The sequence below is a fragment of the Microcaecilia unicolor genome, chromosome 6 (genome assembly GCF_901765095.1).
Source record: "Microcaecilia unicolor chromosome 6, aMicUni1.1, whole genome shotgun sequence".
In the NCBI taxonomy this organism is placed as follows: Eukaryota; Metazoa; Chordata; class Amphibia; order Gymnophiona; family Siphonopidae; genus Microcaecilia; species Microcaecilia unicolor.
Genome location: NC_044036.1, coordinates 193,513,444 through 193,528,878, shown reverse-complemented (window position 1 = coordinate 193,528,878; position 15,435 = coordinate 193,513,444). Strand labels below are relative to the sequence as shown.

Genomic DNA, 15,435 nt, shown 5'->3' with positions numbered 1-15,435 from the left:
AGGCAAAAAAGCAAACAAGGTTACATGGAAAATGTTGTCCTGGCTTCTATAAAAATGTGGCTGGTATCCAAGTTCTTGAAATATTTTTCAGCCTGACAAGCCTCAGGAAAATTTTGCAATCTATAAAAAACAGTGGCAGTAACGGTATCTTTCATAACAAGGTCTCAGCACAAAGTCAGGGAAATTCTGTTCTGTCTCGCTGAGGAAGTTTTTCATCAAAGACCAGGGGGTTGACATTTTTTGTAAAATGTGGGTATCAGTCCAAATTCTTATTAACTATGGTTAACCCCCCCCCCCCCCACCCCCCACAGTACTGGTTTTCTTTCTTTCTTTCTAGCTTGATTTAATTGTCTTTGACCTCTCCTCTATACCTTACCTTTCTTCTCACTTCCTTTCTATCTGCTCCAGCTTTTCATCTTCGTTCAGCAGCAGGGAACAGTCCTGTGTCTAAAACCAGATCTTCTCCCAGGCCCAGATGCAGGTGGCAAGTTTGAGGATTTTGGGTCAGTTGATACCAGGACTTTGTGCAGCCATAAGGGACCAACTTTGGGCCCCTCAGTGTTTATAATATTAACAAAAGACATAACTGTAAAACTCACATCGCTCAGGCACCTCAACTAGCACTGGACACAGCAGTGGAGGCTGGATGGAGCTTTGGTCATCTGATGTAGAGGCCAAGAATGTCATGTCTGCTACCGTTACTTCAGCTAACTCACCTCTCCCAAGGAGGGATCGCTGGGGTCAGGCCCTGCGGCCCTCATGGTCCTTCCTGTTGTGCTGCTGCCCTTAAGTGCGTGCACACTTTGGCCCAAGATTTAAAGGGCCAGCGGCGGGAAACTACCAGGTCGCCGGGCCGGGGCCTGGGCATATTTTAGGAAGGCCCTGGCTCTCCTTGAGCACCTTTGCAATGGGTCACTTGGTCTAGTAGTTGCAGCCTTGCCTGCAGTCCAGAATGTCTTATCAGTCTCCAGTCCTGCTTGCTTTGCCTATCTCCAGGTTATCTTGCCCTGCCTGTCTCCAGTCCTGCTCGACTTGCCAGTCTACAGCCTGCCTTGCCTGTCTCCAGCCTCCCTTGCCTAGTCTTGTGTGCCTTGCCTTGTCCCTAGGCCGCCTTGCCTTGCATTCAGCCTTGTCTCAACTTCAGTCCAGCCTTGCCCTTGTTCATGCCATCAGTTGCAGTCCAGCCTTGCCTCTGCTCCTGCTGAGTTTTCAGTTCCTGTCCAGCCTTGCCTCAGTTCCTGCCAAGTCTTCATTTTAAGCTGAGCCTCATCTTCAGCACCAGCTGAGCCTTGTGCCTAGTTCTGTCTGTCCTGTTTGGGTGACTTGCGTGCTGCCAGTTGGTGCCTGGCTAACCCTCGGGTTGGTCAGGCCGTGCCAACTCGGCCAAAGCCCAAGGATTCACCTTTCCTGAATCGTGATAAGAGCATCAGTGAGCCCAGTTGAGTAGGAGCCAGGAAGAGTCAGGGGAAACAGGGACATGGAGGAGCAGCAACCCACCAAGCTGCAGGAAAAAGGAGGTAGGAGAGAAATGTGAGAGGGGATCAAAAATATATAAAAAAAAAATAACATAAAGAAAAGAACTGAAAATCTCAAATATTATAATGAATCCCTCTCCCCCACACTCTAGGTGTCGAAGAAAGTTGACTGGTTCCTAAGTTTTCTAAAACTGTTTACCCCTACATTAGTATATAGGGGCAGAGAGGCCAAACACACCAATCCCTGGCACCCTCCTCCAAGGCCTCTAGTTGCCCATTCAATATTGGTCAAGCCATGAATCCTGTTGTCCAGCCCATTCTGCCATTTATGATTCCTTCTACAGGAGAGGCTGTCAGGCTTATTTATACCTGAAGGATTGCTGTGGGGTGGGAATTTCCCACTACAGAGATCTTCAAGAGTGACCTTGTGAAGATGGGATTAGCTTTGATATCAATTAGCAGTTTAGTTATTTATTTCAGGTTTTTTTAAATCTCACCACAGCAGTTCAAATGAATTCCAGGTTGTAACATTTTAATTCTAATATTGAGGTCCTAACAAAATATGGTGATATATAGGGAAGGAGGTGTACAGGAAGCCCCTGACCAGGACTGCGAAGCAGTGGCGTAGCCACAGGTGGGCTTGGGTGGGCCAGGGCCCACCCATTTATGGCTCAGGCCCACCCAACAGTAGCACATGTTTAGTGGTAACTGGTGGGAATCCCAAGCTCCACCAGCTGAAGATTTCCCCCTGATGGTAACGAAAACGCTACTCTCCACAACACCGGCACCTGCGCATGCTCAGTTTTCAGTGCATTCCTGCTCTGCCAAGGTGGAAAGAAGCGTTTTCCCACCAGCTGAGATTTTTTTTTTTTTGGGGGGGGGGGGGGGGAGAACACTTGGTGCCCACCCAATTCTTGCCTAGGCCCACCCAAAATCTGTTGTCTGGCTACGCCCCTGCTGCGAAGAGAGGACATGACAGCGCTCACAATGCACCCAGAATCCAACTGCAGTGTCACCTCTTAAGAAAGGTGCCTTGTGGTCACAAAAGTGTACATATTACGGCTTTGAATTATTTTTATGTTTGTTTGATATGAACTACTAACAGACAACTAAGGGGCCCTTTTTCTCAGGCGTACCAAAAAATGGCCTGCGCTGGTGTAGGCGTGTGTTTTGGATGTGTGCAGGCCCATTTTTCGGTGCGCCTGAGAAAAAGGCCTTTTTTGTGGCCAAAAATGGACGTGCGGCAAAATTAAAACCAGTGCGTGTCCATTTTCGGCCTGAGGTCTTACTGCCACTCACTGAGTTAGCGGTAAGGTCTCACTCACTAACAGGGCAGTAATCGTCAGTGCACGTAAACTGCCGATTACTGCCGGGGAAGTGCCACGTGGTAGAAAATATTTTCTACCGCGTGTTTTGGATGCACATCAAAAATGGAATTACTGCCCGGGGCACATGGTAGCTGGGTGGTAGTTCCAATTTGACCACATTGGATGTGTGTAGGTGCCTACGTGCTTTAGTAAAAGGTCCCCTAAGAATCCAACTGTTCTTCAAACAGAAGAGTTCTTCTGAACGAGACCCTGCTGCCCCCCCCAGCTACCTGTACTTCTAGGGGTAATATGATAGCCACAAGACCTTGGCATGGTCTCCTCCCTACCAGCTTGATAACTCTTCAGCATGCAGAAGCCCTTGAATCCCCATGACTAATTTGGTAGCCTTTGCTACCAAGACAATATATAAACTCCACATTTGGCGTTTCTTTTAAATGCTGACTGCGGCATTTAATCTGGATCAAAAAAGAGGCAGTGTCTTGCAGCAACAGAAGAAAAACACCAAAGCAGACATTATAAGGACCAAAGAGTCTTTATTCAAACAATCCTGATGTGGCCACATTTCGCCAAATAGGCTGCATCAGGGGTGAAACATAAATAACTAACCAGGGACACACAAGACTTAGCCTTGGTAGCAAAACTGAGCATCCAAAATTACTTCACCAGTTTCTTACTCACAGACGGCAGAGCAGCAGCTTCATACTTCTGTCCTAAGTCAATTGGTGGCATTAAGGTCTCAGGCTGAAAATGGACGCATGCTGGTTTTCATTTTGCCGCACATTTAAAAAAAAACCCTTTTTTCCAGGTGAACTCAGGAAATGGACCAGCGAGCATCCAAAACATGCATCTACACCAACACAGGCCACTTTTGGGCGTGCCTTAGCAAAAGGGCCCCATACCATCTTTGCTTATACCCTACGCTTATTAAAATGTTCTAATACGTATTGTGTTGACATTGTAATTAGTATACTAGGCCATACTTTGTATATTTTTACTGCTGTAATTATCTGTTGCTTATGTTTGGTTTATTCTTACTGTACACCGCCTTGAGTGAATTCCTTCAAAAAAGCGCTAGATAAATAAATCCAGATAAATAAATAATAAATGATCCAGATACTGGCATTGAATATGCCTAGTCTCCAGATAAATCCTGGCTGTGCCCAGGCTCCACCCTGGACCATCCAAATAGCATCAGGGCAGTCCGTAGTCATTTTCTGGGTAATGCTACTGAAAATTACCGACTACCTATCCGGGTAGCAGGTAGCTTTGAATATTAATTCCTACTTTATCTAACATCTGCAGAGCCTTTCTAAGCAGGGTCAGCCTAACTGTTAGGCATAACTAGTTGGTCGCCTAGTGCAGCAGCATCTTGGGGACAGCAAAGAGTAGAAGCAGCCAAGGTAAAACAGTAGATCGTTTATCATTTATTGTTTATTTGAATTTTCTATATCGACATTAATTATGCAGCAAGTCAAATTGGTTAAGATTGTATATAAAAAAAAGTTACATAAAAGATCTCCATTAAAAGAAACAAAAAAAGCATCATTACAAAACCCCAAACCATTCATTACTGCCTTACCACAGCAGGACAAAACAATCAATTGTTCTCAACAACACTCACAACCCTGTGTAGGCACAGAAACTCAATGAGCTATCAGCACATACTTTTTACCTGCATTTTTCTAGAATTTTTCTGGGATGATCATGAGTTCTATCAAAATCTTGAGGTGATAGCAAGGTGACCAGGGTAGGGGCCTGAAAGTTAAGGAGGGCGGGGCCGGGAATGGTTGAAGGGTTGCACTTGCCCTGTCTCTCTTTCTAAGAAGACACAGCAAGGAGTTCTCCAACTCTTTGAGGAATACTAACAGCACTCGACAGAACAAAAAGACTCCTGACTGATACAGGCATCTGCTTGCCGAAACAAGACACCATGTTGAGGCTACTGTTGAACTTGTTGTGCATGATGTTAAATAAACCTTCAACTTTGGACCCTTGTGGACCCACTTATTGGTTTGGAAGTCCATGGACCTTGTTCCTTACTCCTTGCTGAGGGGAGATAGGATAGAGGTCTATAAAATAATAAGTGGAGTGGAACAGATAGACGTGTATCGCTTGTTTACTCTTTCCAAAACTACTACTACTACTTATAATTTCTATAGTGCTACTAGACGTATGCAGCGCTGTACACTTGAACATGAAGAGACAGTCCCTGCTCAACAGAGCTTACAATCTATTAGGCCAGACAAAGAGGACAAATAAGAGATAAGGGAATTACTAAGGTGGGGGTGACAAAATAAGGGTACTGAACAAGTGAGTAAGGGTTAGGAGTTAAAAGCAGCATCAAAAAGGTGGGCTTTTAGCCTAGATTTGAAGACGGCCAGAGATGGAGCTTGACGTACTTGCTCAGGAAGTCTATTCCAGGCATACGGTGCAGCAAGATAAAAGAAGCGGAGTCTGGAGTTAGTGGTGGAGGAGAAGGGTGCAGATAAGAGAGATTTACCCAGTGAACAGAGTTCCCGGGGAGGAATGTAGGGAGAGATGAGAGTGGAGAGGTACTGAGGAGCTGCAGAGTGAATGCACTTATAGGTCAATAAGAGGAGTTTGAACTGTATGCGGAAACGGATAGGAAGCCAGTGGAGTGACTTGAGGAGAGGGCTAATAGCATAACGACACTGGCAGAATATTAGTCGTGCAGCAGAATTTTGAACAGAGATGGCTAAGTGGAAGACCTGTGAGAAGCAAGTTGCAAAAATCTAAGTGAGAGGTGATAAGAGTGTGGATGAGGGTTCTGGTAGTGTGCTCAGAAAGGAAAGGGCAAATTTTGATGATATTATAGAGAAAGAAACGACAGGTTTTAGCAGTCTGCTGAATATGTGCAGAGAAGGAGAGGTAGGAGTCGAAGATTACCCCAAGGTTACGAGCTGATGAGACAGGAAGGATGAGAGTGTTATCCACAGAAACAGAGAATGGGGGGGGGGGGGGGGGGGGGGGGGGGGGAAGAGGAGAGGTTGGTTTAGGGGGAAAGTTAAGAAGCTCAGTCTTGGTCATGTTTAGTTTCAGATGGCGGTGAGACATCCAGGCAGCAATGTCAGACAGGCAGGCTGATACTTTAGCCTGCCTTCCTGCTGAGATTTCTAGTGTGAGAGGTAGATCTGGGAGCCATCAGTGTAAAGATGATACGGAAAACCATGAGATGAGATCAGAGTACCAAGGGAAGAAGTATAGATGGAGAAAAGAAGAGGTCCCAGGACAGATCCCTGAGTTACACCAACTGATAGTGGGAGAGATAAAAAGAAAACCAGGAAAGAACAGAGCCCTGAAAGCCAAGTGAGGACAGCGTATCAACAGTGTCAAAAGGAGCAGATAGATCAAGAAGGATGAGGATAGAATAGAGACCTTTGGATCTGGCCAGGAACAGGTCATTGGAGACTTTAGCAAGCACTGTTTCAGCTGAATGAAGGGGGTGAAAGCCAGATTGAAGTGGATCAAGAATAGCTTGAGATGAAAGAAAGTCAAGGCAACGACGGTGAACAGCACATTCAAGTATCTTGGATAGGAAAGGGAGGAGGGAGATGGGGCGATAGTTGGAAGGGCAGGTAGGGCCTGTAGGGGTACGGCATGTTTGAAGGCATCAGGAACAGTCGCAGTGGAAAGTGAAAGATTTGAGGATATGACAGATAGAAGGGATGACAGTAGGAGAGATAGTGTTAAGTAGATGGGTGGGAATAGGATCAGAGGAACAGGTAGCTAGTTTTGAGGAGAAAAGAAGATGTGCAGTTTCCTCTTCAGTGATTTCAGAAAAGGAAGAAAAGGAGGCAGGGGTTGGAGGGTTGAGAGAATGGACTAAGGGAAGGAGAGGTGGAGGTGACCTAGTTGAGAATTCAAGTTTAATCTTGTGAACATTATCATGAAAGTACTCAGCCAGAGTCTGGGAAGAAAGTGAAGGGTTGGAGGGAAAGAGAGTTCAGTGTGGCAAAGATATGTCGAGGGTTTGATCCAAGAGAATTTGTCAACTAGATGTAATGGTCCTGTTTGGCAAGTAAAAGAGCAGACTGGAAGGAGGTCAGCAAGAATTTGAAATGTATGAAGTCAGCATGGGCATGGGATTTCAGCCAAAGGCGTTCGGCAGAGTGGGCACAGGAATGTAGGTAGCGGATTCTAGAGGTCAGCCAAGGCTGGGGCTTGGTACGCTTTACAGAACGGGGAATGGGAGGATTGAGAGTATCCAGAGCAAAGGAGAGAATAGTATTATAGAAAGAGACAACCTCGTTGACAGTCGTGGATAACATGGAGGGGCATAATCGAAAGGGGCACCCAAGTTTTCCTGAGGATGTCTTCACAGCACGTCCTGGCAAAGGGGCGGGGAAACCCGTATTATTGAAACAAGATGGGCGTCCATCTTTCGTTTCGATAATACGGTTGGGGACGACCAAATCGCGAAATTTAGGTCGATCTTAGAGATGGTTGTCCCCGATTTTCGGCGATAATGGAAACCGAGGACGCCCATCTCAGAAATGACCAAATCCAAGCCCTTTGGTCATGGGAGGAACCAGCATTCATAGTGCACTGGTCTCCCTGACATGCCAAGACACCAACCGGGACTTCTGAAATTGCTCCCAGGTGCATAGCTCTCTTACTTTGTGTGCTGAGCCCCCCCAAAACCCACTCCCCACAACTGTGAGAACGACGCCCTTCTTGTGATTTGTGTCAAAAGATGGGCGCCTTTCTCTTTCGAGAATAAGCCTGATAGTGGTACAGAAGAGATTTGAAACACTGGAGGACAGAGTTGAAAGTCAATAGCCTGAAGATTCCTAAATGTATAGGTTAAGATTGGACGGGACTGGGGAGGAGGGTGTTTAAGTGTGAAAGTTATCAGATGATGGTCAGAGAGGGGAAGATGTGAGGCACAGAAACTGGAGAGTGAACAGTTTGAGAAGAGGATAAGATCAAGACAGTGGCCATTCTGGTGAGTGGGGGTAGTGGAGCACAGTTGAAGATTGAAGGAGGATGTTAAAGTGAGAAACTGAGAAGCATAAAAGTCAGAGGGATCATTAGCATGAATGTTAAAATGCCCAAGAATGAGGGAAGAAGATGAAGGTTCAAGAAAGAAGGAAAGTCAGTGAGAAAGGAAGAAAGGGACTTATCAGGGGTCAATAAATGACTGCTATTCGGAGAGGCAGAGGAGTGAATAGATGGATGGATAGAGTGGACTTCGAAGGAAGAAAAGCAGTGAGACTGAGGTGGAAGAAGAGGTTGAAATCTACAAGAGGGTGAAAGTAGTAGCCCGACACCACCTCCTGTGAAGGATCCCTCCGCTCTTCGCAGGAAAACTGTGGCCTCCGGCCCAAGTTTTCTATATGACATTCCACTTAGGTACAACTTCCTGTAATCCTCCAGGTGTACCCTCTGACCTGAGGTACTTCAGCAGTACTATTCCAGCACAGCTCCCAAGATATCTGCCAGGGAAATTATCCCAGCGGTTTCAAGAATGCAATCCCAAAAACAAACAGTTTAGAAAAAGTAGTTTTTAATAATGCAGTTCCAAAAGCAAAGCAGTTCAGGAATCTCCACAGCTTAAAAAATGCAGTTCATAAACCAACAGAACATGAATCTCAGCAGTCCCAATGATGCAGTTCAAAATAAGTAATCCCAAAAGCAAAAAAACGTTCCACAAAGAAAAACAAGCAGTTCAAAGAAAACAAGCACTTCCAAACAGGCAAAACAAGCAGTTTAGAAATCCCATCAGCAGTTCAGAGGCAGAGAGCTCCCAGGGGTCCCCTCCCTCCTCTAGCCAGCTCTATCTCCTGGCTCCCTTCCACTTGACTCCATCGCTCCCTGGTTCCTCCACAATAGCCACTGCCTTCTCTTGTTTACCAAGACCCTGCACCAAGCGGTTACCTGCTGTCTGAACCTTTTACTTGTGGATCTTGCCAGAGCTGCAATCTCCATCAGCTCCTCTTGCCTCACTTCTTCCTCCTTTTCTTCCCCCTTCCACACCATGAGCTCCTCGTCCCACCCATTCCCCAGCTGATCCTCCTCCCCCTGATTAGCTCTGCTTAGAGGCTCCCCCTCCATTCCTGGCCTCCCCTCCGTGTCTTGGGTTTCACCTTTACCTGCCTTTCCCTTGGGCTCCACTGGGGGCTGCTGGGATAGGAAGTCTTTGATTCTGTTGTAAAACTTCCTCAAGGGCTGCTGGGAATCATAGTTTTTACCCTGCCTCCAGCCCTCTGGGGAAAATGATCTATGCTTTCTCCAGACATGTGGAACTCCCTGAGCTAAGAATCTGGGTTGTCCCCTCCTCAGGGCCTTATCTTCTCCTCCACCGGTACCCCCCCTCTCTGTTCCCTTATCCCCTTCTTCACACTCTGTGGCCAACCGGGCGAGGAGTATGGGAGATAATGGATGTAGGGAAGTTTGTTACAGACAGAGCGGGCATTCCACAGAGCACACGAGAAAGGCAGGGAAGAAGGGGGGAGGAGAGGAATAGAAATTAGATTGGAGACATCACGGTTTTACCTGCACAAAGAGGATGAGAGCTGATATAGAGGACCAGGAGCAAGAGAGTACGGAGAAGAGTAGGAGAGGTATGACGACAGCGACGAAGGCGAGATGTACTCAGGAAGAAAGGAGATGGATGAATGGAAGGAAGGAAAAATTGAAGGTTGAGAGCTGAGAAGAAGAGGACAAAAAAGATGATGAAATACTAGGACTAAGGGGCACGCAATGAAGCTACAAATTAGTAAATTTAAAACAAATCGGAGAAAATATTTCTTCACTCAACCTGTAATTAAACTCTGGAATATGTTGCCAGAGAATGTAGTAAAAGCAGTTAGCTTAGCGGGGTTTAAAAAAGGTTTGGCTGGCTTCCTAAAGGAAAGGTCCATAGACCATTATTAAAATGGACTTGGGGAGAATCCACTGCTTATTTCTAGAATAAGCAGCATAAAATGCACTATACTGTTTTGGGATCTTGCCAGGTACTTGTGACCTGGATTGGAAACAGGATGCTGGGCTTGCTGGACCTTCGATTTGTCCCAGTATGACTACACTTACGTACTTATGTACTGAATTACTGTGACTGCTGTTCCAAGTGACAGAGCAGCTGTTTGTTTTATTTTAATTTTAACAGACTGTGCATAAACATTTGCTTTCGAGCCCTCTTCGAATGCATGTAGTCTGGGCAATGCCATCTTTTGTCCAGGAATGTGCTGACCCTGTGGCTTCAATGACCAGGGCACCCTGGTAACAGAATGCCCATTGACAATGTTAGCATTCCATTGAGCTAGTGTCTTCCAGCTAGCAGTCAGTCATTTTGGCCTCCAGCCAAGATGCTTAAGTACTCAGCTCTCACTGAGTTCCTATCAAAAGATCAGAGATCGTACTTCTCCCCCACATGTAGTCACTTTCCTTCTTTGTCTTCATTTCAGTATTATTGTTGAAGAGGCACAGAATTCCTTGTGCTGACCGCCACTTTGAAAAGGATGCCTCTTCTGAAAATGATCCTTTCAGTGCCTGTCTTTAGTCAGGAGGTGTCACTCTTGTGATGGCAGTCATTTTTTCACCTGTAGGACAAACCTAGGACTACCTGCATGGGAAAGGGGTTTGTGGGAATTCCTGCAGGGATGGATGCAGTTCTGCAGGGTTCCTGTGGGGATGGAAGCAGTTCCTGCGGGGTTCCTATGGATTTGTAAGCTGCACCTATGTTAGCCTCTCGCCTACTGAATACCAAGTTCTTTTGAGTGCCGCCGTCTCCTCCTCCTTGTTTTAACAGCACAGACGTGGAAAGTCTTCCATTAAGGAGATGGTAGAGACACAAATGGTGATGGAATTCAAAAAGGCATTGGGTGACCTTAGAGGATCTCCAATTAGTAAATGGAAGTTATAAAAAAAAAACCCTAAACTTAAATGGCACCCTGTGTGTGGATGTGTCGAGTGATGCTTAGATAGCGACTCCGGCTGTAATGAACTAGGGCCGATACCAGGCAGACTTGTATGGCCTGTGTCTCATATATGGCAATTTGATTTAGGATGGTCTGGAAAGGACTTAGACAGCAACTTCAGTGGCTGGAACATGAGGACAGTACTGGACAGACTTTTACGGTCTGTGTCCCGCAAATTAGAAGACAAATAGCCTGGAGTGGGCTACATGCGCTTCCCTGGATTCTATAATGTGTGTAAATGTTTTTGACACCCCTACACTCCTTCCATGGCTGTGCCCTATTCAGCTACATGCGTTGGAATTTACACACACCTCTCTTTAGAATACACCTAAAAAGAAGCACAGGTAAATTCCAATTTGCCAATTAGTGATAAGTGGTTGTCATCGGCCAATTATCATCACTGATTGGCTCATTACCTAATCGAGTAGTTCTTCAGTGGTGACAGCATCTCTGAGCTCAGCCTGTTCTGCCATCAGCAGAGAGCAAGCTGAGGTGACAGCATGGAATCCAAAGCAACAGTAGCAGTAGTGCAACTGCACATGGTGGTCCCTGCAGGCTGAAACTTCTGCCTCCACAGTAAAAGGCAACCTTGCACCATGCAGTTGGTTAAGAACAGCCATACTGGGTCGACCAATGGTCCATCCAGCCCAAATTCCTGCTTCCAACAGTGGCCAATCCAGGTCACAAGTACCTGACAGAAACCCAAATTGTGGCAACATTCCATGTAGAATCCCAAATAGTAGAACTCGAAAGAGTAACAAGATTCCATTCAGAATCCCAAAGAGTAGCAACATTCTATGCGGAATCCCAAACAGTAGCAAGATTCTGTTCAGAATCCCAAAGAGTAGTAACATTCCATGGTACCAATCCCGGGGCAAACATAACAGACTATGGACTATTTCTCCAGGAACCTGGCCAAATCGATATCAATACATTGAGCTGAAGTCAGCTAGTGACAAGGAAGGGTGGTTTCCACCAAATCAGGACAGCTCCTTACACTTAAACCACCCCCAGTACTTCGGGGCAGTTGTTGGCAAGTATGCAATAGCTAAGCAGCCGCCTATGTTTTCAGCAGCTGCATCAGGAACCGCAGCCGCAGGGAAAAGCAGAGCGGCCCCTTTAAACAACAGCCTAGACTCTGCAGCCGGAGGATCGGGAACGTACCATTTCAGCAGCCAGAGGAGGGGAGCTCCCCGCTCACCTGTCAATCGGGGTCTCACTGTGCACAAAGCGAACCCCGGAGCCCCGCTAATTCGCTTTAGGTAGCTCGTGGCTCCCAAAGCAGGAGCTGCGAATTAGCCCCGAAATATGAAGGTGAACTTGTGTCGTGAGTGTAGCAGCGCGAACCCCCCCCCCCCCCCACACACACACAGTGGCAGTGGGGCGACCCGCATAGCAGCGGCGGGGCTTCGGGTCTCTTTAAGAAGCTGAAGCTCCGGTGCGCGCGGGACTGGGGACCGGGGATGGAGCTCGGCACTGACCAGTGCGACCAGTGTTCCTCACTAGGTGAGTCCCGGCTATGCTTTCTCCCGCTGAGCCCCCCCCCCCCCCCCCCCCCATTGCAGCAGGGATCAGGACCCGCTTTCTTTCTCCCTCCCGGGACCTGCAAAGGGGGATGGGGGAGGAGGGAGGCTGCGGGTTCTCTTCACGGTTCCTGATCTGTGCATTTTGGCATCTTTCACCTTTGCTTCGCGTCTGCCTTCTGCTTTGTCTTTCTCCCGGGCTGTTTGTGCAGCATTTCAGGAAAAGTTTCGAACTTCTTCCCACTCTCAAAGTGGGAAGCTTCCAGTAAAAGCCCTTGCTCATCCCTTTTATTCGCCCTGTGCTGACACTGCACATTTTTGCCTCCTAGCTCCAGTAGCCCCCCTCTGAGTACATTGCTGTACGCACGGCTTAACCTTTGCAGCAGGAGCTCCAGTTTGCACTTAAGCGGAAGGCTCTGCATTGCTCTTTAGCATTGCTAAGGACTTGCAAAAGAATGGCTGATTTCTTCCAGACTGAACAAGGGTGAGACGGTAACGTTCAGGTAAAGTGCTGGTCTGTCTGCCCCCTCTTTACCCTTAATCTTCTTTGGTCATAACAGAACATAACAATAGTCATACTGGGTCAGACCGATGGTCCATCTAGCTCAGTATCCTGTTGCCAACTGTGGCCAACCCAGGTGACAAGTACCCGGGAGAAACCCAGTTAGTAGCAACATTTCATGTGACCAATCCTGGGGCGAGCAGCTGCCTCCCCATGTCTGTCTCAATAGCAAACTGTGGATTTTTTCTCCAAGAACTTGTCCAAACCTTTTTTAAACCCAGATACGATAACCACTGTTACTACATCCTCCTGCAAAGAGTTCTAGAGTTTAACTATGCCTTAAGTGAAAAAATATTTCTTCCTATTTGTTTTAAAAATTATTGCTGTGTAACTTCGTTGAGCATCCCCAGTGAATTCTTTCAGTTATCTCGGTGTAAATTTACATCCTCAATGTAATTTTTCTCAACAGATAGCTGGGTTATGTAAATCAGGTTTCTTTATCTTTTGTCAGCTTTGTTCCGTTTGTATGTTCTTTGATTATGACACTTTTCACGCCCTGATTTCTTTCTCTCCTTATCACTAGACTTAATTATTATAACATTATTTACCTTGTTCCTGCTCACTTTTTAAGAAACTCCAGATTCTCCAGAACACAGCTGTCAAATAGTTTCACCATGCCCAGAAGTATGGTCTTGTCTCCCCACTCTCTTTACTAAATCCTGTTGGCTCCCAGTTGATCAATGGGTTATTTTTAAGACTCTTACGCTTGCTTTCAAAGCCTACCGATCAGGTCTATCTAATCTTACTATTCCTTATTCCCCCTGCACGTCTCCGGTCAATAAATGACCACCGATTATGTCTCCCTAGGCCCCGTTCTGCTCAACTGAAATCCACCGTTTCCTTTGGACCTCTATGCCTCTCGCAATTTGTGCAGAATTGTCATTTAAAAAATTCAAAATAGCCCTCAAAACATGACTGTTTCATCATGCATTCAATCTCACTCAAGGGTTTTGCCATCTCTCATCTCATTCCTGCAATATTCTCTCTCCCTCTCCTCCCCCGTCCTTTATTGTATGTTTGACTGTTTCTTGTGTGATTGAGTTTGTTGGATCTGTCCTATTAATCATTGTAGTTCCTTTCTGCCTTTTCATTTGTTTTTAGACTTGTACACCGCTGTGATCTGCAAGTTAGTTAACGGCAGTATAGCAAATCCAAGGGCTCTGTTTACTAAGACGCATTAGCGTTTTTAACACACGTACAATTAGCACGTGCGTTAACTGTGTAGGTACCTATAGGGATATTGTAGGCGCGTGCACGGTTAATGTGTGTTAAAAGACGCTAACACGCCTGTAACACAGCTTAGTAAACAGGGCCCCAAATAAACTGTAACTATAAACTGTTTAGCCGAGGGGGAAGATGGCTTATGCCATGGTTGGAAAACAAAAAGAGGAGACAGACAATGTCCTCACAGAAAAGTGAGCATCAATCAGAAGAAAGTGAGGCAAATGCAAGGAGGATTCCAAAAAAAGGAACTTTATTGTAGTAGTCGTATGAAGAGACCTGACACGGCCGTGTTTCGGCATGTAGGCCTGCCTCGGGGATCAATGAACCAGATAATGATTGAATAAAATAATATAAATATAAAAAATAAAAAGAATGTGTAAAAAATACTTGCATGAACACTAATGTAAGTATAATTTAAAAAATGTCATTCCTCAATATTATAAAGATTAAAACAACCACCAAATTATATAAAAAGCTGTACATAATATATAAGAGAATAATAACAGGTAATCTCTTGTTATTCGCACTCTCAGTAAAGAAGCACAAAGGACTGGTAGTTTTGTCGCTGTATCGTTTCTGCTCTCTTCAGAATGAAGTGGCCTAGTGGTTAGGGTGGTGGACTTTGGTCCTGGGGAACTGAGGAACTGAGTTTGATTCCTGGCACAGGCAGCTCCTTGTGACTCTGGGCAAGTCACTTAACCCTCCATTGCCCGCCGCATTGAGCCTGCCATGAGTGGGAAAGCGCGGGGTACAAATGTAACAAAAACAAAAAAAAAATAATAATCAAATGGAAACTTAGGGGTCCTTTTACTAAGCCGTGGCAAAAAGTGGCCTGCGGTAGTGTGGGCGTGTGTTTTTGACGTGCGCCGGGCCACTTTTTACCGCGTCTGGGGGAAAAGGGCTTTTTTTTCAGTGGGCCGGGAAAAGGGCCGGCGGTAAAATTGAAACCAGCGTGTGCCTATTTACAGCCTGAGCCCTTAATGCCACCCATTGATCTAGCGGTAAGGGCTCATGCGTGTGTGATGACCGGTCATCTGCAGATTAATGCCGGAAACGCCGTACGCGGTAGGAAATAAAAAAAAAAATTTGTCCGAGCGGTATGGGTTTGTGCCAAATCTGAAATTACCGCCAGGCGGTAGTCTTGTTTTGGTGCGTTCCACATGCGTAGAGCCTACCGCACCTACCCCCCCTTGATTTGGGAGGGGGGGGGTGTCCTGATTCCAACCCCTATGCTTTGCACCAAATGAGATTATACATGTTTTTCCTTTGATATTCGGAGGTGTATTTTCAAAGCAGTTAAACTTACAAAGTTCTATAGTAACATGTGGAACTTTGTAAGTCTAAGGTCACCTTTTACTAAGCGGTGGTAAGCCCAACGTGGGC

The 15,435-nt window shown here is 46.1% G+C and overlaps 1 protein-coding gene across 5 annotated transcripts in view; it reads left to right on the top strand.

The window, feature by feature from the left end:
• The window catches only part of LOC115471915 (hyaluronidase-2-like), a 97,826-nt gene that overhangs the window by 17,293 nt on the left and 65,098 nt on the right, over nucleotides 1-15,435 (top strand). For 2 of the 5 annotated variants that reach the window (XR_003942445.1, XM_030205854.1), the window contains exon 1: nucleotides 12,156-12,249. The exons of 2 other annotated variants lie outside the window; for them this stretch is intronic. The gene's annotated coding sequence lies outside the window, so the exon portion shown is untranslated. Of the gene's footprint in view, nucleotides 1-12,155; nucleotides 12,250-12,588; nucleotides 12,770-15,435 lie in introns of those variants that run through there. One more of the 5 variants, XM_030205858.1, reaches the window with a different exon arrangement.